Source organism: Pholcus phalangioides, unplaced genomic scaffold, assembly GCF_987345545.1.
Source record: "Pholcus phalangioides strain wild (caught in Gottingen) unplaced genomic scaffold, Ppha-v1.0 ptg000021l_1, whole genome shotgun sequence".
In the NCBI taxonomy this organism is placed as follows: domain Eukaryota; kingdom Metazoa; phylum Arthropoda; class Arachnida; order Araneae; family Pholcidae; genus Pholcus; species Pholcus phalangioides.
Window position 1 is genome coordinate 8,988,950 of NW_028301614.1, and position 27,649 is coordinate 9,016,598.

A 27,649-nucleotide genomic window follows, 5' to 3' on the forward strand; every position below is an offset into this window, starting at 1 on the left:
ACCAGATTTTTTAAGGTTCCCCGGGTACCTTTTACATCCTCGGAAACTCGCCGGATGATTTAAGGAACAGTTTATACACACTGGTAAGTCCTTACCCTTTACCTTATCACACTGTGATGTGTGATGTTTTTCAACTATTAAAATTTTCAGGCAAATTTGATAATTCAATTAATATTATTGAATGCCTATAAAGTATTAGTTAATAGTAGTTTAGTAGTACAGTCGCCCCCCCCCCGTATTCGCGGGGGTTACGTTCCGGGGCTGACCGCGAATAACCGAAACCATAGTTTTCTTCTGGTTTATCTCGATTATTGAACATTATGGGAAAGAGCATGGTGACGCAGAGGATAGAACGAAATGTAAAAGAGGGTGCAGCGATTGTTGGCGATGTTTTCTGAAAGAACATTGTGATTTCTGTTTGTCGTGTCTTCTTCATATCATCAAGCATGTTGGAATATGATGACAAGGCTTCCTCTACCAATTTTTCTAAATGTGAAGAGCGTACCACATGGGGATCTATGCCATGAAACAATCCATTGCTGATTTGAACGTGCGAAGTCCTTCCGCTATGTTGGTACTCATGGTGAACTTGTCTTCTACTTCTTTATCTTGATCTTCATCTGGTACTGCTTCAGTTTCAGGAGCAGTTAACTGTTCCTGAAACTGAAGCATTATGCAGTTAACTGCATAATTCTTCACTGGTCAATACCTCTGAATTGCTATTAATTAGCTGTTTCACTTCTGTATCCATACAATTGAACCCTTCTCCACCCACTTCTTTCGCTAACGTGAAAATGTCTTTTATAGTCTCTTCAGTTGGCTCTGTAGAAGTGGTTGTATCCTTTAGTGCACATTGTGGCAAAAGGTAAATCCAACCCAAGAGGACTGTTTCTCTTTTGGGGGGCTGCCATGGCTCTGGTGATGACAGTAATGTCATTAGCGAGCCATTCTAAATATGAACAACTCAAATTTTGTAAACAAAACACATGAATGACGATTTCTGAGTGTTGGAAAAAAAAAACCAATAAAGGAAAGAAAACCGCGAATGGGGAAACCGCGAATACGGGGGGTCGACTGTATATTAGAGTAAGGTAGTATAGGGCAGACATGTTTTCAAACCCCACAGGAAAGCATCCAAACAGGTGCGCCAACTATGGGACAACCCTCCCCCTTCAAAGAAGAGTTATTATATTGATTTGATATATTTACACTCATCAGGACATTTATGAAATTCTCACACGGCATTTTAAATCAGCGTTATCCTCTTCTCTCCGAGGGGGCCGTGACTAACTCTTTGGGAACTACTGTATCAAGATAATATAGAGGTAAGGAAAGAAAACTCTTTTCAGATTAGTCGCATCTAAAGGGAAACAAAATATTATTCGCCTCAGGTGGTAGAATATTTAGGACCGTCCCTAGATGTGTGCATAATTTTTTCTCAACTTATAAACTATGTTATGATAATTATGACTATAAATATACATCATCTCTATTTATCTTATTTTTTCAATTTTTTTTCCGGGGATTGCATTTCACATTGAAATTCTCCCACAGTGATTTCCAAGATCGGATTTTTCCTCAACGGAATGTGATGGTTTTCACTTTTTTTCGAGAAATACATTTTTTTCATAGTGATTTGCAGTAGCCCATAACTTCAGTAATTTCAGCAGTAATCAGCAATTTCATTGGTAATGACATGTTTTGGTGACCATATCCTGTATGTAGGATCGCAATTTGCACGTATCTTTTCTGATGAAATATAGTCGCCCATAGTATGAGGTTTAGTTTTTTAGGGCTGATCCTATTGGGCGATTAATCGGTTCTGGATTCAACTGAGATTGTTAATCGCAGTTGAAAACTTAGTTTAATTAATCGAATCAATTAAAGTTCCATTAAAATTTGCGTGAAAAGCTAGTAATTTGACTTGATTTATTTAACGAAACCGATTAAATGTCTTAATTATTGTATCAATATACAACATTTTCATAAGTGGTCATATTTAAAAACATTGGAATCATTATTTTGATCAAATTTTTTGCCATTGGGAAATACAAGTAAATTCAACGAAAAATTGCGATAATTTCAGTTTCAAATTGAGTTAGATGGGAGTTTAGACGGCAAGAACAAAATTTATTGTCTCCACTATGAACAGTATTTGTTCGTATTCTTGAAAGTATCAGTTCCTCTCCTCACAAACACCATTTGAGAGAAGTTTGAAGGAAAACGCGTTACAGTATGATCAAAATTTGTTTCGAAATCAGTGATCTAAAATAATCGATTTAAAAAACCACAAGACCCAAATGAAGAAATTCCAGGTTTCAACAAAATATGTTCAGCCTATGAGTATTGAATTGCTTCAAGTGGCAGCCTTAATTTCTTAGTATGTTTCTATACCAGTTTTCATCTAGCGAATGAGTGCGTGAAATGAACAAATTACATTTTATAGTATTAATTAATATTATATAGTTACTAAAAATATTCGATTAAAATTCGATTAATCGGTTTATTAATCGATTAAAAATTATTGATTAGCCAGTTAGAAATCTTAATTGATTCCCAGCCCTAGTTTTTTATTTGAACCCAAGAGGATATTACTAATATCTATTCCACAATTGAATAATTTTTCATTGAACTTGGATTAAATTACCATGTCTGCCTTCAGACGATCTGTACCATTGCTGTGGACCACATGTTGAGAAACGCTGCATTAGTCGATTAAAATCCATTAATAATGCAGAGCGTATTAAATTAAAGGGTAATCATGTTGCACTGATGGAGATACTACAAAGTGTATTACGAGAGAAATGTTTCTTGAAATAAGGTATACAAAAGTGCATCCGATTGTTAAAAAACAAGTAATTCAAATGAAAAAAAAGTTATTCAAAAATTGATTTACACAAGAAAGAAAGAAAAACGTCGAGAATTGATTCAATACAGGGTGTGCTATCACCCGATTGATCTCGCAAAAATTAACATGAGGTTATATTGATAGAGGTAAATGTACACCCTGTATATATATATTGGTTACCAGACAATTCAGTAAAAAAATTTAAGAAAAAAATCTGGTTAATTCCTGCGCTTCGACGATAGAATCCTCTCAGTCTCCTATTTTTGTAGAATATGCCTTTCACCAAAAAAAAAAAAGTAATTTGTTGCTAAAAAAATGCAACCTTCACTCAAAAGCTTCTTCTTTCAGTTGCACTGTATTTGCATGGAAATCAAGAAAAGAATCCATTTAACAGCTGGTGTGAAAAGAATACGCTTTTGGTAAATTTCTGCAGGATCTAAAACCATCCACCACAACCCTTTATAGCCAGAAAAATCACGTTTTTTTTTTTTTATTTGGGTCCTTCAGAAACAAATCCCCGTGTTCCACAGAGTATGCCACGAGGCTTACAAACGTAAGTAACAACAACAAACATATACGGTTCAAGAAACTCAAAAATTGCAATACAGCGTAATACAAAAGAAAGGAAAAATCAGATCAGTATGTACAATAACAATATACGAATGCAATTCAAAGCGCAATATTGCACCAGTGAATGCCATATGGTATCAATGCAATGAAAAAAAAAAAATTCAATACGCATACATGAATAGAAAAATATACGATCACACATAAGTATATATATATCCACACATACACATATATATATACACACACAAATACATACATACAAAGATAGTGAGAAAAAATAAAATTAAGAAAAAAAAAAAAAGAGAGAGAAGGAATTAGTACTTAAATGAAAATTTTGATTAATTATTCAAGAATCGAAAACAGCACTTGCAAGGAAAATGAGAATGTACACAAGTACACATTGTATATACAAAAAATAAAATAGAAACCAATTATTTTTTCGCAAAGATATTTTGTACATATATTTTTAGAATGCGAAGGACTTCCTTTGATTTGACCAAATCGGACAATGCAGGCGGCCAAGAAATAGACAGTTTCTTAAGTTCTTTTCTGAAATGAACCCTCTCCTTCGTTAGATTTTTGCATGACAGAAGAAGATGCTTCTTCTTCATTGGTTCCACATATACACAGCGAACTACTGGCAAGTTTCATTCTCGCGAGATAACTTTGAAAATTCCCATGCCCAGTAATAAATTGAGTCAGATGGAAATTTGTGGAGAAATGGTAACACTTCCTTCTCGCCGGAATCGAAGGGAAGAATTTCTTTACCGGCCTGACATTTTTGGAACTGACATATTCTGTGTTCCACTGATGGATTGATTTGTGTCGATACACATATTTATAGTGAGATTTTGGGACTTTCACGTTAAAGAATTAGAAAAATCACGTTAGAAGAGATTTAAATATTTAAGTAATAAAAAACTGTTGAAAAAAACCTTTAAAACATTATAAAAAATAATTAGATTAATTTTTGAAATTTTTTGAACATTTAAATTAAAATAAACAAATGAATTCAACAACAAATAATAGTTAAATAAAGATTTTTCCATAACGTAAAACAGTAAACATAACCCTCATCCTCCGGAAACCGAAATTTCAATTACTTATCTTCATTTTCCTCGAAGTAATTTATTGATTATAATTTACTTCCTATCGTAAAAGATAATTTTATCCTGATGTGTTCAAAAAACATTCAATTTCTATGTTGAGCATGTATCAATTATTTTAACATTAATCAATCTCATTAGAGATAAGAAGAGCTATCAATTACCAGTTCTTTCCCCACCCCATGTAAATTTTTCACTTTGTAAATAAAGGATAAAAGAAAGTGGAAAAAAAAGTAGATGAAACAAAATAAAATAAAAAATTGCATTGAATAAAAACGGTATTTTATATCTCAGAAAGTTAGTTAATGCATTAAAGATTTTTTAAAGACGTTCTGTGATCAAGCGGAGAAAAGGGCTTAATATGAGTCACAAAATGAGAAACTGATTCATTAACATCATTTGCATTGAAGTCGCTGTGTACGCTCATTCACATTAGCATATTTTTAATTTATAGAAACCTCTCTTTCACTAATGAATCGAAAAATTCAAATGAACTTCGTGAAGAGGCATCAGAAACACGTTGTGAATTAATTTATGCATGTACCATTATGAATGAAATGAAATAGTGTGAGGTTTTTCAGAAAATCTTCAGTAAAAACTGCGGAATAGATTTTCATTGCATGGAATTTCAACATGAAATTTTGATTAATCCTAATAGAGTGTGAGTTATTGTTTTGTAATAGGGTAATAAGCATTCTTTCTGTTAGATAAAGCTGCAAACGAAGATCTCCATTGATTTTCATGGTTTAGTGATGCGTTGCTAAAATACGAATTAAGGTATCAAAAGGTATGATATAAAGGTATACATAAGAGGGAACTGTAGATTATGTAATTTAAATATTTTAGAATTCATTGAGGAGTCATTTTGGTCTATGCTTCAAAACATGAAAAAAAAAAGCCCTTTGTGTGATTAAATTTTTCAAGAATTTCGCAACACAAGTATGAAGCGTTTGAAAATTATTCAGTACTATTAGATATGGCAAAGATATTAAAAGTGTGATCTAAAGTAAAGAATAAGTCAAATATTTCAGAAACACCATTCTTACAGACGCATTTCAGAAGCATCATTCTTACCAACACATTTAGTAACATCATTAATACCAGACAAATTCTATAAACACGATTCTTACCAGACACATTATAAAAACATTATTTTAACCAGACGTAGTTTAGAAGCATTATTCTTATCAGATGCATTTCAGAAACATTATTGTCGTCAGATGCATTTCAGAAACATTATTGTCATCAGATGCATTTCAGAAACATTATTCTTATCGGATGCATTTTAGAAACATATTATAACATATATTTATAGCAGACATGTTTTATAAACACCATTCTTTCCAACACTTTTAGTAGCACCATTTTTACCAGACAAATTTTAAAAGCACCATTCAGATCGACAAATTTTAAAAACACTATTTTGACCAGACACATTTTAGAAACACATTTTTCTCATCAGGAACATTTTGAAAACACCATTCTTACCAGAAACATTATTAATCATCGTTCTTGTCAGGAATATTATTCACCAGCCCAATACCAATATCACCTACACGTCTCATATCAATAATTTTTTTTTTCCAATTGTTTCTTCACAAACGTTTTCAGATACAAACCGCACTTTAAGTTGGTTGAACATATTTTTCCATTTTTTCTGAACTAAATTCTAAAACCAATGATGACATTCAAAAATTGTAAGAAACACTAAATTTTTCTTTTTCAAAAGAATGAAACTCTAGAAACGAAAAAGAGGGGGGGGGGTTGGTTTATGCATTATGTAGCAGCGAAAAGTCGATACAATTGAAATTCAATAAGATTTATCTGTCCGTGGATTTCGATTTGGAAGCCACTGGGTGATATGGAAGAGAGAAGAATTTCCTTCACATTTTTTTGCTTATTTATCTTTTTTTGTATACCATATAGAACAAAGCTTCTTGTTTCACTTCTTCTTCTCTCTGATTTCCATAAACCGTTTCCTCAATGATTTATTTCTCACGTCGACGCACTAAAGGAACAGGAAATATGTAAAATAACACAAAATAAAATGGACAGAAATATTATTAAAATTGAATACGAAATTTCCCCTCTTGTTGTTATAGTTGCTTTATTTTAAACTTTTTTTTAAAGTTTTGTTTTTGACAACGTCAATGTTTGAGCAATGAATTTTATGACTAGAAGCAGATGGATTTTAGATGTTCTGGCGTGTTGTTTATCTTTTGCTTATTCTTTCTTATGTTCTCCGTTTTTTTAGACTTTATTTTATAGGTTTATTATATTATAGGCTGAAGATGAATCAAACGTACTAGGAATTCCATTCCTATTGATTGCATGCATTAATGTTTCAAAGGAAAATCCAGTCTGAGTGCTCTGAGAAAGAAACCTGTGCTCTAATAATCATTCATAACGTTGGATATTATAGATTTCCTTTTTATTTGAGAATACTAGTATAGGACATCATTCTTAGATGAAATATTGCAAAAATTCAGGTCCTGCCTGGAACATTGTTGAAGCATCATTCTTACGTGAAATTGTTGGAACGCTAAAAAATTTTAATGCTAAAAAACGTGAAATTATTGGTCGTACTCGAATAACGTTGATACTCGAAGCGTTGTTGAGGCGTCATTTCTACGTGAAACATTGTTGAAACATCATTGTTACCTCAAACATTGTTGAAACGTCATTGTTAACTCATGAAACGCGATTGTTATCGCACACCTCAAATTTCATTCCTACCTGAAACATTAATTAAACGCCATTTCTACTTAAAACATTGTTGAAACATCATAGTTATCTGAAACATTGTTGAAACATCACGAAACGCGAATCTGAAACATTGTTGAAACATCATAGTTATCTGAAACATTGTTGAAACATCACGAAACGCGAATCTGAAACATTGTTGAAACATCATAGTTATCTGAAACATTGTTGAAACATCATAGTTATCTGAAACATTGTTGAAACATCTTAGTTAACTGAAACATTGTTGAAACATCATAGTTAACTGAAACATTGTTGAAACACCATTGTTATCTGAAAAATTGTTGAAACATCATAGTTATCTGAAACATTGTTGAAACATCATAGTTAACTGAAACATTGTTGAAACACCATTGTTATCTGAAAAATTGTTGAAACATCATAGTTATCTGAAACATTGTTGAAACATCATAGTTATCTGAAACATTGTTGAAACATCATAGTTATCTGAAACATTGTTGAAACATCATAGTTATCTGAAACATTGTTGAAACATCATAGTTATCTGAAACATTGTTGAAACATCACGAAACGCGAATCTGAAACATTCTTGAAACATCACGAAACGCGAATCTGAAACATTGTTGAAACATCATAGTTATCTGAAACATTGTTGAAACATCATAGTTATCTGAAACATTGTTGAAACATCACGAAACGCGAATCTGAAACATTGTTGAAACATCATAGTTATCTGAAACATTGTTGAAACATCACGAAACGCGAATCTGAAACATTGTTGAAACATCACGAAACGCGAATCTGAAACATTGTTGAAACATCACGAAACGCGAATCTGAAACATTGTTGAAACATCATAGTTATCTGAAACATTGTTGAAACATCATAGTTATCTGAAACATTGTTGAAACATCATAGTTATCTGAAACATTGTTGAAACATCACGAAACGCGAATCTGAAACATTGTTGAAACATCATAGTTATCTGAAACATTGTTGAAACATCTTAGTTAACTGAAACATTGTTGAAACATCATAGTTAACTGAAACATTGTTGAAACACCATTGTTATCTGAAAAATTGTTGAAACATCATAGTTATCTGAAACATTGTTGAAACATCATAGTTAACTGAAACATTGTTGAAACACCATTGTTATCTGAAAAATTGTTGAAACATCATAGTTATCTGAAACATTGTTGAAACATCACGAAACGCGAATCTGAAACATTGTTGAAACATCACGAAACGCGAATCTGAAACATTGTTGAAACATCATAGTTATCTGAAACAGTGAATCTGAAACATTGTTGAAACATCATAGTTATCTGAAACAGTGAATCTGAAACATTGTTGAAACATCATAGTTATCTGAAACATTGTTGAAACATCATAGTTAACTGAAACATTGTTGAAACATCACGAAACGCGAATCTGAAACATTGTTGAAACATCACGAAACGCGAATCTGAAACATTGTTAAAACATCACGAAACGCGAATCTGAAACATTGTTGAAACATCATGAAACGCGAATCTGAAACATTGTTGAAACATCATAGTTATCTGAAACATTGTTGAAACATCACGAAACGTGAATCTGAAACATTGTTGAAACATCATAGTTATCTGAAACATTGTTGAAACATCACGAAACGTGAATCTGAAACATTGTTGAAACATCACGAAACGTGAATCTGAAACATTGTTGAAACATCACGAAACGTGAATCTGAAACATTGTTGAAACATCACGAAACGCGAATCTGAAACATTGTTGAAACATCACGAAACGCGAATCTGAAACAGTGAATCTGAAACATTGTTGAAACATCATAGTTATCTGAAACATTGTTGAAACATCATAGTTATCTGAAACATTGTTGAAACATCACGAAACGCGAATCTGAAACAGTGAATCTGAAACATTGTTGAAACATCATAGTTATCTGAAACATTGTTGAAACATCATAGTTATCTGAAACATTGTTGAAACATCATAGTTATCTGAAACATTGTTGAAACATCATAGTTATCTGAAACATTGTTGAAACATCATAGTTATCTGAAACATTGTTGAAACATCATAGTTATCTGAAACATTGTTGAAACATCATAGTTATCTGAAACATTGTTGAAACATCATAGTTATCTGAAACATTGTTGAAACATCATAGTTATCTGAAACATTGTTGAAACATCACGAAACGCGAATCTGAAACATTGTTGAAACATCACGAAACGCGAATCTGAAACATTGTTGAAACATCACGAAACGTGAATCTGAAACATTGTTGAAACATCACGAAACGCGAATCTGAAACATTGTTGAAACATCATAGTTATCTGAAACATTGTTGAGACATCATAGTTATCTGAAACATTGTTGAAACATCATAGTTATCTTAAACATTGTTGAAACATCATAGTTATCTGAAACATTGTTGAAACATCATAGTTATCTGAAATATTGTTGACACGTCAATGTTACCTGACATCTTAAATATCATTCCTACCTTAAAGATTATTGAAACGCCCTTTTTTTCTCCTTACCCAGGGCCGGAACTAGAGAGGGGAAGGGGGAGCAACTGTCCCTGACGGCAAAATTTTGAGGGCGGCAGCTTTAGATGGGAACAAAGAACATCATTATAAAATTATCGCATTTTAAAGCTGTGGGGGGGGGGGGAGGAAAACCATGCTTTCCCCAGGTGGCAAAAAAATCATTGTTACGGCCGCGTCTGTAATTAAAACATTGTTGTAACACCATTTTTATCGGTTATTAATGCGTTTCTTACTTGAAATATTATCAAAATGCAGTTCTTAAAATATTCTCCGAAAAAAGTTCTTAAAATATTTTTGAAATACTTATTTGAAATATTGTTAAAATGCAGTTCTTGCTTCAGATACAGAGGAAATACAGAAACATAGTTGAAACATTATTCGTGAAAAACCCATCGCTGGAACACCAATAGTACCCAAACCATTGTGAAAACACACCATTCTTACAAAAATCAGTGTTGAAACAGCATGCTTACTGAAGTTATGCTGTAATCCCAACTGGTAAACGGGAAGACATTTCGAAGTGACAAAATTCATTCCCAATGGACAGTGACCGGAATTTGACTTTCTTTCGCTATAAATCATCCAATAACATATACGAGGAACAAAAGAATATGCATAACCAAAGGAATTTCAAGGAGATTTAACCATAGTTTTTTGATTATTCAAACAAATTGTATGCCTTTTATTATAATTTCTTTCCATTCACAAAAACTAAGCTTTTGCATATGTTTTTCACACAGGAAAAAAAAAGTGAAATTCGATAAAAAAAAAAATGTCAACGGAATCGTATGGATTTCAGTCACGTGATTTCACTGCCAGTATGACGTGTTGACGGTTTTTTTTCGTCAGTGGAAGATCATATCAGATTACGAACTTTTGGTTGACGTGCCCGTTGCGAGAAAGTCACTCAAAATCCGTGACATCTTTCAATAGCTTTTTTCGCGAATTTGATTCTTTCTTCTCTCATCGCTTGGCTTTACTCTTTGTTTCTTTTCTCAAATTGAAGAGTGTGATGTCATTATGGAAGGACAGGTTTCCTCTGAAGACTCGCAGATTGTCAGAGACATCACAGGCTCTACCGTTTTTCATTCGCAATGCACTTGATGTGTGTAAACCTTGTTTAATCGTACCGTCTTCTTGATAAAAAATTTCAAAGACTTCATTCGTATGATCTTCATGAACCGCATGTTCATTTCGCCGCTTTCTCATAACTTGAAAAATTTTCGTGCAAGCAATATGTGAAATTATGAAAGTCTCTCCCTGTATGAGACTGAATTTAAGGAAACGAGAATCATCCAACATATTTTATGATTACAATAATTCAACATTTATCGCTAAATTACAAATTTTTTATTAAATTTACCTCCTTAACGTCAGTGCTCAGGTCAGTTAAGTCCTCAAGGTCATAAAGAATACACTGTATTGAAAATCCCTGGATGACTCTAAATTTCAGGAAACCGACGATCATCCGAAATGTTTCTTTTACGATTAGAATTCCTCGTTTATTGTTAAAGTGGGATTGGTATCTACTTAACCTCCCCCAGTCCTCAAGGTAATTTTGAATTTTACGTTTTTTGCTAATGTTTTTAACTGCAAAACTGCCGAAAACATGCATGTTCAACCCATGGCCCGGGGGGGGGGGGCAAATGTGCTTCCTCGGAGTCATCTGATGTCAATAAGCAAACCACTCAAGCATCTTTCACGAAAAATGATCGAACCTCTCAAGTGGCTCGCACATATTTCCAAACCACTTGGGTGACCTGCGGCACACCTCCAGTTCACTAAGGGGCATGTGTTACGTTTGCAGATTACTCAAATGGTTGTCCTGCACATTCCCAAATCGCTCGAGTGGCCCGCTGCCCACTAACAGATCATTTAAGCGGCTCGCATTATTTTTATAAGTCACTTAATTAATTGGCTTTTGTCAGATTTCCAGATAATTTAAGTGACTCGAAGAACATTTCCGGATCTCTTAAATTGCCCGTGGAACATTTCCAGATCACTCAAGGGGTGCATATCAAGTTCACCTGGGTGACTCGTGGAAAATTTTCAGATCACCTGAGGGACTCGTGGAAATTTTTCAGATCACCTGAGGGACTCGTGGAAAATTTTCAGATCACCTGAGGGACTCGTGGCATATTTTCAGATGACCAAAGTGGTGTGAGACACATTTCGAGATAACGGAAGTGGTTCGCTACACGTTTTAAAACCAATGAAGTGGTCTGCACTGTAAAAAGTTTGAACACCCTTGGCCTAAAATTAGCTTCCTGTCGACAAATGAGTACGAATAATTTTCTACAAAATGTGTTCACATAACATCTAGAATAAATTTTGAAGTCTCTGTAAGCATTTCATTTAGCTTTTGAAAGGGCTTTTTTTTTAAGTGCGGTCTAGTGTCTACTACAGGCGATGCAGGGACTGAGGAGGTAAAAATGTATCTTTCCAGTTCAGTGTAACAAAATATGTTATGTATATTCAGGATTCTTATATTGGGGATCAACAGAAACATAAGAACGTTTTATTTTGAGGCGTATTTTCTATATGCCAAAATTACGTCTGATAACTTTTTTTATACATAAAGTATTTTATACATAACTTTTTTTATACGCATAATAAAATTTTATGCATAAAAATTATATATTTTTCCGTTTTATGTATAAGATTTATGTATTATAACCCCATATGCTTAAGTCACACCTTACGTAACCCACCAAGCTAACTTATAACGTAAGCCTTATTGATTTATGAAAGCCCATTGATGTCAATAGTAGAAGTTTCTCATAATAATATAACTCAAAGATTGACATAATAACTATCAGAAAAGAATGAAAATTCAATATGGACCCAACTTAAAAATTTACCTTAACGCAGATTATATAATTATTGGTTTCATCGGGGAGGCTCGTTTTGATATAGAGTCGTTGATAATGATATAGTATAAAGACTTATCATAGAGGCACGTGAAATAATATTAAATGGAGGAATATGAAAATTAAAACTTAAATGCGGCCCTTCAAAAACAAATTTACTTCGTAACATTTGAGGAAAAAAATTACCGGAACATCGTTAATTTAAATTATACATAAACTTTTCCATTTTGGTTATTTTTCACGATGGCATCTCGGTATTTCTTTCAAGACTAAGCAAAACTCAAGAATTTGAAAAGTCGGTATCTCGCCAGATTTTTCTTTAAATCTTACTGAGTAAATTTCTTTCCATAGAAGACATATAAAAACGGGAATTGATAAATTTCTCTACAATTATCATTATATGTGCTGCTGTTTTTTGCATTTGATTGGCTTAGACACTTTACTATATCCTTACGTATGAAGCACAGCTCTATTTGTCCTCAAGAGTTATTTCGATTCAAAGAATTTTTCTTATGCACCATAAACTACTTTTGAAGCTGTTTATTATATATTATCACTTAAAATTTCCAACGAAGGTCAAATTCTGAAAGGAACTACAAAAAAAAAAAAAAAAAAAAGAGAACTATACACAATTTCAAATTAGTAAGGTTAAGGAATTCCATGAGCACATAATTTTTTAGCTAGAAGAAAAAGAAATGCATATATATATATATATATATATATATATATGATTAGGAAATTATAAGTTCAAAAATTAACTCGAACAGCATTAATAACATTTAAAATTTTTTAAACAAAAAAATTTGGATTTTTTCCCCAGAATAGAAATTTTATGTGTTAGAGATAGTACTCATATCCGTAGGAGCTAATCAACTTGAAAGGTTTCCCCTTCTTTTTCGCATTTCTCGGGGAAATCGGCATTAGCATTAAATTAATTAAAACCTTCTTCTCTGTGGAAACTTCCTTCCTCTTCCTTACAGATATATATTTTTTTTCTTATTTTCTCCTTTCTTTAGCCCTTAAGGAGTTATGTTAAAAGTATTACGCTAAGGATAAGCATAGAAAAGGAGCTATGCTTCAGGAAATCGTACCATCCGAAAAAAATAAAATAAGTCATTTTAGAAACTTTTCTAGCACTTTCTAGGAAGTTTGGATGGTCGGCCATATTTATTATTATCATTCTTTTTTTTTTCATTTTCTTCTCCTTTGACTTTAACATTTCCTCTCTTTCTACCGTCTTCTTGCCTTTTCACTTCCAGAATCGACTTAATTGGGAGTTTTAATTAACTAAAACGGATAGACGACGGCCAAGATTTCTCCGCCTCTTCTTGTGTGGAATTTCTTCTTTTTTTTTTTAATACTTATATTCTTGAAAAAATTTTCGAAACGTTTTTCCTATGGAATGCACTTTTGTTTCGAAATTTGTGGCATTTATTATTTTTATACTGAAGCGATAAAAATATAATTTAGGGTTGAATTTACTTTGAATGTGGAGAGGAAAATGCTAAAAACAAATACGGATCAGTTTCTGTAAGAAAAAGAGTTCAATTTATCACCGAATTTCAAGAGAAGATGATGATGAAGAATAAGTACAGAAAAAAAAATTATGGGACTCATAATTAGTGGTTTGTAAGAATTTTCTGTTTGTTTTGTATGGAAGAAAATAAGCGAGTAATCTGATGTAAATTGAGTTAAGGTAAATGAAGGAATCACTATTTTTACTTTGATTGTTTTTGTCTCATGGCTACTTAGAATTGCTTTGGTTTGTAAATAAAGGTTGGTTTGACCGAGATATAAAAAAAAACAACTTTTAGCAGTGATTCATCATTATTTACATATTGAAATAATTATCCAATACCACTGTTTTTTCTGAGTTTCTGATGCATTAAGCAACTGAAATACATAACAATCCATTTTTCGGAGACGAACATGTATTATCATTATTTGGAATCATGTTTAACAAATATACATCCCAGAGTAGTGATCGTTGAAAGCAAGAAACAATTGTTTTCGGGCAGTTTTCTGATGATTTCTGAAATCTGTCGAGCTCAGACAGAGTGAAGTAGTCTATCGATGTCGGATCCTGTATTATTGCGTGAATTGAAAATTTTATTCATGCAGGTCAAATATTTAAGATTTAGGTTGAGATTTAGGTTTAGGAGAGCGTGCAGATTCACTGATGCAAAATTAATGTGAATTCTATTCAAGTTTATGATCATCTCCAATTATTAACGAATTTTATCCATTGCTCAGATATTGGCCTTCTTTAAATTTTTCCACGCATACAGTATGTAGATTATTTTACCTGGGATAAGTATGGGCATGTACTATTTACATGTATTTGGTGGATATCCATAGTTTAAGCGTCGTAATTACTTTTCGAATTGAATTTGGGACCGCAACCCCCAAATTTGTTGTGTGATGTTCATATTTGCTTACAAGGTGAATTGAACTCTCATTGTAGGACGAAGAATATGCTGAACTGGGCAAAAAATTATACTACGTTTTAATTATCTCCAATAAAATTTGTAAATTTTATTTTATTGAAAAATTCTATAAAGTAATCCATCAGTGATTTCTCGATTGTAAGTTGTATATGTAAACATCATCTCATTTGTAGGCTACAATAACGTTCACTATTGCCGCAATCTTCATTTTTTATATATTTATAGAAATGTCTGAACGGAATTTGCATAGGTGTCGGAAGTGTTTTAGACTTGTGGGTGCTCAAATCGATCTTTATAAAGAAGATTTCAATTTCTGGAATAATTGCCAAGGCTGGTGCTATAAAATACTGTGGGTGTTCGATCACTCACTGCAAACGACGTCACTAGGAATTAGGGACGCATTAGCTGCGTTTTAGCAAATTCAAAAATAGTCGTTGGTGTTTGGAATAATTTCAATTTTCACCGTAGTGCGTGGTAAGAAACGGTAAAAAATTAATCATTGCCAGGTTCTAGTTACTCTTTAGGCCTTATAGAAGATTCTAGGGCCGAGAGTTTACTAAGTCAATTCAAAATTATGATCAAGATTTATATGCATGGAAGAAAAGAAAAGAAAAAAAAATCATGGATAATAATATTTGAATACAATTTGAGCAAAAGACATAATTTTGGATAATTTTTAACCTTTCGAAATTTCTTCCACCTTTCATTATTATATGCGTATAGAAAAAAATGGAATTTTTTAGTCCCTATCAAAAAATTTTATAAAATAAAAAGTTCTTGTTTAAAGAATTCATATGATATATTTTCATTTTAACACCACCATGTATTTGAAGTGATTTCAATTTTCCTTTGCTCCAATTTGGAACCTGAGGTACAGAGTGAAAACTGCATCAAGAAATGGTATATAAGAAACATCAACTGCGACTGAAATCCATTTATAATTTATTAAATGAATATTTTTTCAACTTATATCGATAACGTGACATACGTTTTTTTTTTTTTTTTTGGGTTTCCAATCGAACATGATTGATAGAACCAATTACCGGGGGAAAAACCGTCGCAAATTCAAGTTATATAAAAATAAGGATGCTGAAATATTTGACTCCAGTACTCAGTAGAAATTCACGCATGAAGCACAATGTGAAAAAAAAAATTCCTGCCCTAGAATTATTCATTATTAAATTATCCGTCTCCAATACAAGAGTGTATATCCGATTTATATATGAATTGATTTTTTCCTTCAAAATTTGTCGCACAGACATCTCTTTGTGCACCACGTAATATAACGTAGAGATTATGGTACAATCAGCATTCCATTAAAAACCTGCAGTCATATAATATGCAATTATAAGTGCAACAATCTAAAAAGAATAGGCCAAATCAATGCAAGGTAAAAATAATAATGAAGTACATATAAAAATGAATAAAAAAAAATTTACTATCATTAAGTAAACAGATATTTTCGGAATTTTATGCCGAGTGGAACTCGGAAAGAAAAGTCATGCAGTCTCCACCGGGACTCAAACCCAGGGCCCCCCCCCCCCCTTGCATTCTGGGCAAGCATGTTGTCATATCTATACCACTGGAGATACGGCCCTGGCTTCCTTATTCCACGCATTGTGGCGTGAGGCGCTGAGAAATCAGAGCCGTAACTAAGGTTTATTCGTTTTAAGTATTTGTTCTCTATCGTAAAATAGTTTTTCTTAAGTTACGTTGGCGTCGCTGAAACAGCTGGAAAATGCAAGAAAACTCGAACGTTGTAAAAGTTTACGCAGATTATGCTCAACATATCATCAAAACTTTCACCGACAAGTGGTGTTTTTGTGTTTACATTCACAAACTGCTGAGAACAATGAATCAATCTTGACACAGTTCAAGTGCAATTTCAGTGTGAAACTTTTAAAAATAATAATAAATATAGAGGGAAGGTCACAAGACGCCAGATTAGACTAAACCACTTGAGAGCAATTTGCCACTCACAAGTACAATGTTTTTGTTTTTTCAATCTCCATCACTTACGACATTTCTCTCTCTCTCTCTCTCTCTCTCGGTTGTAGTTTATTTATAACGCTATACCCCTCATCCAGACAGAGACGTAACATAAAATGCGATAATATAATACAAGCAGCAAAACACAGAACGGTTTCCGTCTCCGTTCACCGTCGCTAGATGGCGATGGTTTCGAATCCATAATCGAAGAATCCAGCAGCTGCTGCTGCCGTTGGAGAAAAGGGGGAAGGAGGGTTCGGTCTCGTCTGGTTCTCTCTTCAGTCTCAACGATTTTCTCTGGCTAGTAGCGCGAAGAGCGCCGTATTCAGCCGACCGACCGACCACAGCCAGCAGCAGCCGAGGATCTTTTTTTGCCCCAGCAGTCAGTTGAGGAGGAGCCAGCGCGAGGTTCGGTGCGTGCTTGCATTTTGTGCGGTGTTGGATGTTGGAGAGCAGCAGCAGCACAAAACTTCCGATAAAATATTTCCAATCCCTTACTTACGCTTGTGGTGTTTCCCACCTCAGAGTGCCGCTGCCGAATATCAATACGAAGAGATAGAATCTCATAGTTGAATGGATCTTCGGAGAAGAAAATTGACATGATTCCAGTCAATTGAATCGAAAAATATTTACCCAAAATAAAGGATCCTTTTTTTTTTTTCGTCTAATGATTCATCAAAGTGGACTCACGACATGGTTCTTAGAACGCTTTGTGGATTCCGGACATAAAACGGTGCCGTTCTCTTGATGGAATAACGTTGGGATTTTTTTTTATTATTGTTATTGTTTTTTATCTCCTACCTACAGTGGATTTGTTTATTACGTCAAATTATACGACGTCGGAAGGGTGTGTGAGACATTGTTGTCGTTCGTGTTGGATATCATAACGGAGTTCGGTCCTGGACGGAGGTGAAAATACCACAGTAATATCCTATAAGGTGAGTCAGTTATCATAATTATTGGTGAATTTTTCCGTTATTTTGTTTGGATTTTAAATTGTGGAATTTCCGGTAAGAACTGGATGACGTAGGAATTTTTATTGACCGCGATTTGAACAAAATCAGGTGATAGAATGCTATTTGATGTTCATAAAAATGTTAAAGTGGAATTACGGACGTATTCCATGCATTTTTTGCAGTTTCAAACGCAGCCGTGATGTTTGCAATGAATTTAAATTTTCACAGTTGTGCGTAGTAGAAAATCGTGTGGAAAGAAATCATTGCTAGTCTCTAGTTACCGTGTAGGCCAGGCGTCTTCGACCCGTTGCTCGCGAGCACCACGGTGCTCCCCCTGAAGTAGCCAGAGTGCTCGATTCCCGTGACCGATTTCATGCTCGATCGACGTTCCAATTAAGTACCTTGTACGAATTGCATTTAAGGATTGAAACCATCCTAATTTCATGCATTCTTATGTCGAACTTGTCGTATGAGGTGCTCTTCTTTTGATGAGGAGCACAGGCAGTGCTCGCGACTGGGAAAACGTTTGGAGACCTGTGATGTAGGCTTTATATAGAAAATTCTCGGGCTAAGAATTTACCGAGTCGATTAAAATTTACTGATTTAGATTTATATGGATATGAAATTTGAAGATAATTTTAAAAAAACGCAGAGAGAAATTGAATTCTAGGTAATTTTCAACCTTTTAAAATTTCTTCAACTTTGTTTTGGATAAATGTGGAACTATATTGTCTATATACTAAACTTTGAAATAGTTTTTTAAAATAAAAATTGTGTGTGTGAAGAAAGCATTTAATGCATTTTAGCACCGTCGTGGTGTTTGAAATTCTTTCAATCTTCACTGCAGTGGGTAGTAGGAAACGGTAAAAAATTAATCATTTCTAGGCTCTAGTTACTCTTTAGGCCTTATAGAATATTCTGGAGCTGAGAATTTACCAAGTCAATTCCAAATTATGGAACAAGATTTATAAAAACGAAAAATATGGATATATGAAATTTGAGTATAATTTGAGCAAAACAATAGCAATTCAAAATTAAAATAAATGCTATACTTACAAAAGAATTTTTCAACCGTTTCAATATGTATGTTTTTTCCGATTCGATGAATTCGATATAGCCCATCAAGCTTTGTGAAATAGTTTTTTTTTTAAATAAAAATTTCTTCTTTGAAGATTGCATTTGATTCCTTCTAGCACCGTCGTGGTGTTTGAAGTTATTTCATTCTTCATCGTAGTGCGCAGTAGGAAACGGTAAAAAATTAATCATTTCTCGGTTCTAATTACTATTAAGGCCTTACAGAAGATTTTGAAGCCGAGAATTTGCCAAGCCAATTCAAAATTACGTATCAAGATTCATAAAAAACAAGAAAAGAGATGCTTGTAAAATTTGAATATAATCTAAGCAAATATAATTGATCTGCCAAAATTTCTTCATTTATTTCATTATAAATGTTTTTTGATGAATTTGGAATTATATAACCCATCAAGCTGAACTGGAAGCAATACAGTTCCATATATACAAACTTATATGTTTAAATTTTCTCCAACGGTCATATTTTTAGATCTAATTTCATTGAAAAATTCTGTGAAATATACAGTGATTTTGATTATATAAGTCGTATATAAACATTATAGATGCAATAACGGTCTCTAATTTCGCTATGTTTTCTTTTCTTTGTGTTGAATGGCTAAGAAAAATTATTATTTCATTAGAAAGATTATTAATACCAAAGAAGATTATTGTGGCTTCTAGGAAATTTCCACTCTCTAATACGGAAAGCAGAAATAATTCATAAAAGAATAGAAAATGCCTGAAAAGGCAATGAAGTCATTTCTCGTTCGTTTCGAGCGCGCACACGCGATTCTATTCGAGCAGTATAATATATGCGGTTATACTATGGTAAATCATATTGCATATAAGAATATCACGCTGGATTGAACACAGGAACCACGGGCCACAAGTTCGTGTGGAGCCGATACGCACTTTTCCCATTCTGAGGTTGATATACTTATGTGTGCCGTGTAGGTTATGTCTGTGTGATTGCAAATGGCGATAGGTTTTTATTGTGCTTGTCCTTTTTTGCTTATTTTTCGTAACAGAATCTCTCGTAACAGACATCTTCGGGGACTATTCGTGGATTGAGAGGAAAATTTCGGACGTGTTTTGTTCATACCTAGTGGTACCCAAGAATAGTTTAGGGAATGTTTTCACTTATAAAGGAATCAATTCAAAGTATAAATGGACACACGAATGAATATTTCCAGTCCGGTGCGACTTCCCTGACAAAGGCTGGCGACTGCCCTAGGAGCCGCGATGTACATTTTGAGAAACACTGGTTTATACAAATGAGAAAATTTCGATGTCGTATTCGAATCTTTAACTATTTCCTGGTCTTAGGCTTACCAGAATCTATGCTCAGTTTATCTAGATGCGGCAATACACACGACAGACAGACAGCTATACGTTATGTCACACAAGTGTTAAAAGCTCAAAAGCTCAAAACATCTTGCTTTGAATTCATCCGGTTATATCTGGTCCGAAGCAGTTGATTTCAAAAGAGATTTGTCTCAAGACAATAGAATGACAATGAAGTTAGTGAATGATAGTGGGCGGGGGGGGGGAGTCCTTGGATACCTCGAAGTTTGACCGAGGGATTCTCAAATATGTGCTAAATAAAATACGCCGGTCTGAAGAATGATTAATGGCGTCCGAATGTGACCAGCTCGGCCTTGTGTGCGTCTTGAAATATTCCGAAAATCGCCATTTGATTGGTTTCCAATTTTATTTGTCAATGTTTCTCGGAGAAAGTGACGCCAACGTTTGCCAGGGAAGTTGTGGTGAGATACGTATATTGAGCTTTACCCGTTATGGTTTTGAAATGGCTATTTTTTGAACGTTGAAGCAGCGGGTTACGTAAGTTTCCCGACTTTGGCTTAGGAGGAGTGGCAAAGCACGCATCCAAATTTTAACTGCCCTAAAAGCTCTAGCTAAATATTCCACTTGCCTATAGCAGAAATCAAGCCCAAAAGCTATCACGAACAACATTTATTTCCCCATTCACAACTTATATCATTCCTTGAGATCACCTTTACGACGTTTTAATCTCGATAAAACGTGTTTTCACAAATATCGTCGAATGAGAAATTTTAGGCAACACGAAATTTCACTGCTCGAGTACAATAGACAGTTCGATCAGGGAACCTTTTCTTAACGTTCTTCTCTCAATGTTCTTCAAATCTTTAGGTGCCATCAGCTTTTGAAACTTATTCGCGAGGAAAAAAGGAACCGAGACTGCTGATATAAACTTTTAAGCATGGTAGAACACAATTATGTATAATATCCCCTGTTGACTACTTTAGAATACCCTAGTCGAAAAAAATATTTTACACTCCAAACCATAAAACCGCGGTTATAAAAATACATGACAGACCATTGAATTCTGAGCTTATGGATCCATAATCGTGATTTATGTCCCAACATGGTAATTTCATCTCCGTTGCCGGTAGCACTCAACAATGAGAATGCGCCCCGGACTTGGGGAGGATCCCTCCGATAGTGGGGTTGGGGGGAAAGCTTCCAAACTAAGCTTTACCATTGACCTTCAGGGAGTAAACATAGGTATGTCGGGTAAGCAGTTGGGGGTACTTCTTGTTCAAATACGCCTAGATTCTGGACTCTTTTCTTATAATATAAAGGCAGAAGAAGCGCCATATGAAAAGAACGGGAGAAGAAAAAAGGCCTTTCATTCTGTGCCTGGAGGAGAAGGGGGTGTAGGGTGGCCGAAATTGCCTTTTGTATTCCTCAGCGTTATGTATGAGTATTGGCGTATGCAGGATTGAGTTGGAGAGATGGAAAAAAAGTAGAAAATGTTTGGTCTTCAGCCCAGAGAATTCGAATAAGCCTCCTGGAGTAGGGAGGGAAGTGTCTTTTAAGGGAACCTATTGTGTAGGTGCTCACCGCTTTTCTATATTTCTCTCTAGCATAAGCCCCGAGTGAGCTGTCAAACCTACCAACCGACTTTTCCGTGCCCGTGTTAAATTGTCCCCACTAGGCAAGTGAGTAGAATCCTGATTGAAAAGAACACACAATGTACCTACCATCTCTCGCTCCCCCTTCCTCACCACCACAGCCATCTTCGAAAATGCTTCCAGTTAATCCCTCCGATGAAAATCTCTGGCTATCTTGATTTCTTGTTGTAGTGCTGTACGGTTAAAAAAAAGATGGATTGTGTAAAGGTATAGAACTGTTAAGGCTTTGGGCATTGTCGAGTTAAGTTGTGCGTTAGCCTTTAGATGCAAGTTTGTACGTTGGCTGTTTTCTTCTGCATTTCAAAAGAACTATTTGACGCGTTCTGAACTGGGGTTGGATTAATGTGCCAGCCGCCATCCCAACGGATGCATAGTTTGGGGGTAGAAAAGACCATGTCTTGAAATAGTCTCGAAAATTCTGATAATTCGTCCTCGTTGAAAATAGTTCTTCAGTGAACGTCTACAACACGTTAGGTACACAACATGTACGCAGCATTAAGTCTAGCATGTACCAATTCTCTCATTAAGGATACTCCCCGTTAGCGGATACTTACCCTTATGGGACAATTTTTTGAATCAACGGGTATCAGTGCATTTTACTGCGTGGTAATTAATACTCCATTTACGGGGAGGAAAATTAAGTCCCACGGGCGCCCGCTAGCGCAAGGTTCCTTTGTAGTAAGCGGGATCTTCTAGAGTAAAAAAAGAATAAAACAATCAATCAATTATAATACAAAAAAGCCCGTTAGCTTAGACACTTTTGTATCCTGGATAACTCACTGCATTTGACGGTTTTGAATGGAGCCAGCTATAATCCTACAACACATAATGACCACAATACTGTACCTCTATATTTTGGACACCGCCCCCAACATGAACTAATTTTAATTTAATTTATTTATATATTATTTAATAGAACCGTAGATCTCCAACTTAGGCCAGTATTACACTATAAAACTCAGAGGTGGCTTTAAAGGGTGTCGCCGACTTCTGAGAGGCTTCACAAAACCCACTTGACACTTTCTTCTAATTTAATTGGCCCAATATTTTGTTCTGCGCCCGGGGCCTGAACCGACCTTAATCCGCCTCTGATAAAATTTCTATAAAAATGTATTTTATAAAACTTGAAAGAAAACAAAAACAACCAATAAGCCTATTCGGTGCGTTCGCTCGAAAGCTGTCGATACTCTTATTGTTTGTATTTTAAAGTTTTATCAAAGAACTTGTCTAAAACTTTTATCAAAATTTTATAGTACAATCTTGGCCTTAGACAGATTTGATTGTATCATGAATAAAAGCTTCCAAAAACGTTTCTCTGAAGAATAATGTAAGAATTTTTAATATCGTTTCACTCATGCCCAATCTTCAGAAACTTTGGTGGCACATGCTAAAATGCCGTGACCGCTAGGAATCGCAGCAAGAATAATATTTTCAAATATAGTTTTATTCCCCTGAATATCTCTCGGCGCGCCTTTGTGGAATCACGACCCTTGATGATCATTTTGTTACCAGCCAATCCAGTCTTGATGAGATCAGAGCTTTGGGGATCAATCAGTTCTGTCGGGGTTTTTATTTCGCAATAAAACATTGAATCTTATTAGTAATAACGAAATAAAATGAAGTATCGAAATAAAAAATGAAATAAATAAATTGAAATGAATATAGATATATAACTTCAATGACTAGAAGGCCCCGAGAGCAGACACCGTTACGGCAGGCCCATAGACGTGCTTCTTTCCATTTTATATCTTGAATTTATCGATAGACGTCCTAATTAATGACAATAACAACTCTTTGTTGCAGAGCATGTGTGCCGTGATTTCGCTAATTTATAAAAATCTTTGCATTTCTTTTTCCTTTACCTTGAAGTTTGAAATCCGAATATTTTTCTTACTATAGTTTGAATCACAAAAAGAAGATAGTCACTGTATATTTTGAAAAGTAATATTACCTCAATACATTAATTTTATACTCAATTTTTGAGGTTCTGTACATTCTCTTTAAGTCCTCGTATATGCAGTATAATTCAAAATAGATTTCTTTAAACGATTTTTTCGGCTTTCAATACGTGTCATTAAGTATGTAAAAATTGACCCTTTAATGCTCCATTTTTTTTCCGTGTTGATAATTTTTTACATACTTAATGACACGTATTGAAAGCCGAAAAAATCGTTTAAAGAAATCTATTTTGAATTATACTGCTTATACGATATCATGATTGAAACTATTGTTCTATCACTTTGCCCCACCGAAATACCGGTGATCCCCCCACCTCTCCCTCCGTAAGAAATATCTGGCTACGACCCTGTTACTTTGATACCGGTCGTGGGAATCTACATTCTTCTAATTACAACTCACTTCGACGCGAGCAGCTTTTATTCTCAACTTAGTGAGAAAATATCGGATCACGGATTGGAGATATGGGTGTTACGATAAATTTGTCGAATCAGATACGAAAAAAAGGGGAATTAATTATGGTAATTTAACTAAGTGCGAAATGTTGCTTGATTGGAAAAGGAATCCGGATCAGGGAGAAATTTTGTTCCTATCAAAGCTCGATTTTGGATCCCGTTAATTTACCAGAGTTTAAAGGAATCGATTCTAAACGACATTTAAATTATCATTGGAAATCGATCGAATAAATCTGATAAAAATTTACATAACGTTTTGGAGAAAATACGTACAAGTTATTTCGGAAAAAAAAATATACATCGTGGGTGTTATAGGGAGTCAAAAACTTGCGTTTTTCCTATATCTACACCGACAAATTAAGGTCGTTGAGGTCGAGAAACTTTCCGACTTGATCATTAGGACCAAAAAATCAATTTTAATATCATTTCTCTATCCGTAACCGCATATCCTGTACATCAAGAACTCTTTAATTTTTGTGTTCTACGCCAGCGTTCCTTAACCAGTGGTCCTTGGAAAGTTTTTAGGGGGGGGGGGGTCCGTAAACTTGAAGGTAAAAACAATCAACTTATTTTATTGTTAACTTATCAAAGTCATTGTTTTTATTTTATCATGTCCTGAATATTATTCCGTGAGAAGGTCAATGGGCTTCATTGTATTGGTGCAGTGGGTCCCTAGCTTTCGTGTTATTGACAAATAGGGGTCCTTGGAGCAATTATGGTGAAGAGGTTAGAACTCTCTTTTGTTTTATTCCACTATAAGACGTACGGCTAGAACGCGCGATTGCACTCTGGAATAACTTCACGGGGCTGGCGTCCGAGCCTTTTATTCATTGTGACGCAGATTTGCATACGGTTTCTTCTTCTTCCCCAGGTTACATTTACGTATGCATGGTGCTCTTTTTCTCCCGATAACGTTCAACAGGAATGCCGTTTTAACATTTGCGGAACGGCCGTTTCGAAACGCGCTAGCGCGTTTACGTTTCATGTTAGACCATGCATTCTTAGTTTACAATTGTATGTATTGGTGTGTACTATCATCTCTAAAAGTTTTTCCCATCTTTTCTGAATCAACCTGTATAATGTGGTATACAGGGTGTTCTGTTAATGACCGATGAACTCAGAGGATTGCTAGTGGGCATCAAGAAGAACAAAAATAGCAATGGAAAATGGTGTCGCAAACCACGTTGAGAGGGTGAAAATCGCGAGAAACGCGTGCAGACTCTGAGTCCAGAGGAGACGAAAGGTGGATGTCAGTTGATCGCTGAATGAGTTCGTCGGTTCGCTCACCATATCCGATTTAAGCAGCGTCGCGAAACACATGCGCTGGGGTAGGATCACGCACTGCGGACGACGTGAATTAACGCTATTGCGATAGTTTAGTGTAGCAGTTAGTGTTGTCTGTTTCAATGAGAATCCTGATGGCTGACTACACGAACGAGGAATACGCTGATATGCATCTGATTTACGGTAGGCCGCAGTGCAGCGAGGCATGTGGTTCACGATGGTGCGCCTGTACAATTTTCCCGTGAGTTGCGGAATCACCTCGATGTTATATATCCAAGGAGGTGGATTGGACGTGCGGGACCCGTTACTTGGCCTCCACGTTTTCCGGATCTCAATCCGTGTGACTTTTTCCTGTGGAGTCACCTTAAATCACTCGTTTATGTGACGCCTGTGGATCCCATAGCGCGAATTGTTGCCGCTGCGGCAGACATCAAAAGTATACCTAGTATCTTCGTGCGTGTCCGGGAATCGTTTTTACGCCGTTGTAGACTGTGCAATATCGTCAGCGGCCGCCACTTCCAACAACTCTTGTAATAATCAATCCAATAAATCTTTTTGTAGTTATTATTGCACTTTTTATCGTTCCAGCGTGACGTCGAAACCTGCATGTGTTTTTTGCGATTTTCACCCTCTCAACGTGGTTTGCGGCACCATGTTCCATTGCAATTTTCGTTCCTCTCGATGTCTACTAACAACCCTCTGAGTTTGTCGGTCCATTAACAGACCATCCTGTATATCGGACGGAATGAATTCAAAAAGCAAATTAGCCCAAAGCGGAGATAGAAAATAAACAGAAATAAAATTTCAAATTAAAACTATAATTATCATATTATACGTTTTCATGTTTTCAAAATCTTTGGCGATTGCCTTTTTTTTTTTTTTGCCTAATCATGGCGTGGTTCATTCATGCCATTTTTGGCTTAAAAGCATAAAACCATTGCAATAGAAATTAATCGACTCACCGTCGAAATTAGAGTTTCTTTATCGTTTCCCCATCAAAAGCTTTCCGTTCGAAAATCGTCAATTTCATACGCATTTTTTGTAATGCTTGATACTCGTGCTTGAGAAAGTACATGCTCTTTGGCAATTTCAGTTTGTTGTTATTATTATTGCATTCAAAACTTTCAATCTGTTTCGCAAGCAGAAATTCTTTCTTTTCTCGTAATTTTTTCTAATTTTAAGGCATGAATCCATATCGTTGTGCAGATTTTTAAGAGATATTTCTTCTCATTAAAAAAGTTTTCTATGAGCACCATCTATGGGGTTGAAAAAATTATATGTACTGAATGGATAACTTTGACATTATACAGGGCACCAATTCTGAATTTTTCATAAATTTCAACTGTGTACCTATTTTAATTAATTTCTCAATGCTTCATCCTATAAAAATATTATGTACATAGTGGTTGATGTATATTTACAGTCGTCGTGTGAATTTGTGAATTCCAATATTCGATTAAGCATGGAAATTACACAACACTATAAGCGGGGAATTTAACATTGTCTCTACTGGAGAAATTTCGGTTCCAGAAGATTTTATTACCTGAGGGATATCAGTTTATCCGATTAAGCGGGGCCGAGCGCAGATCCTTTTCTACTGGTTCAAAAAATTTAGTGTTTCATAAAGCAATTTCATGAAAACATTCAAAATATCGTTGTAAACCCTGTGTCTCATGAATATTCCACTCCCCCCCCCCTTCACATTTTCCAAGAATTCATCCCCATAAATCTAATGGTTCTCTCTATTTTTCTTTTATATCGTGCCTGTAACACTGGAAGCATTTCATTATAATTGTACGTCGAGTTCCCTTACACAAGAATATGACAAGTGCTAGATATATATATATGAAAGGGGT

At 34.8% G+C, this 27,649-nt stretch overlaps 1 protein-coding gene across 2 annotated transcripts in view; it reads left to right on the forward strand.

Annotated features, from left to right (window-relative positions):
* Window positions 1-27,649, forward strand: part of LOC149070577 (plexin-A2-like) — a 415,911-nt gene that overhangs the window by 35,959 nt on the left and 352,303 nt on the right. Inside the window, exon 1 of one of the 2 annotated variants that reach the window (XM_089249178.1) lies at window positions 17,395-18,052. The exons of the other annotated variant lie outside the window; for it this stretch is intronic. The gene's annotated coding sequence lies outside the window, so the exon portion shown is untranslated. Of the gene's footprint in view, window positions 1-17,394; window positions 18,053-27,649 lie in introns of those variants that run through there. 2 annotated transcript variants of the gene reach the window in all.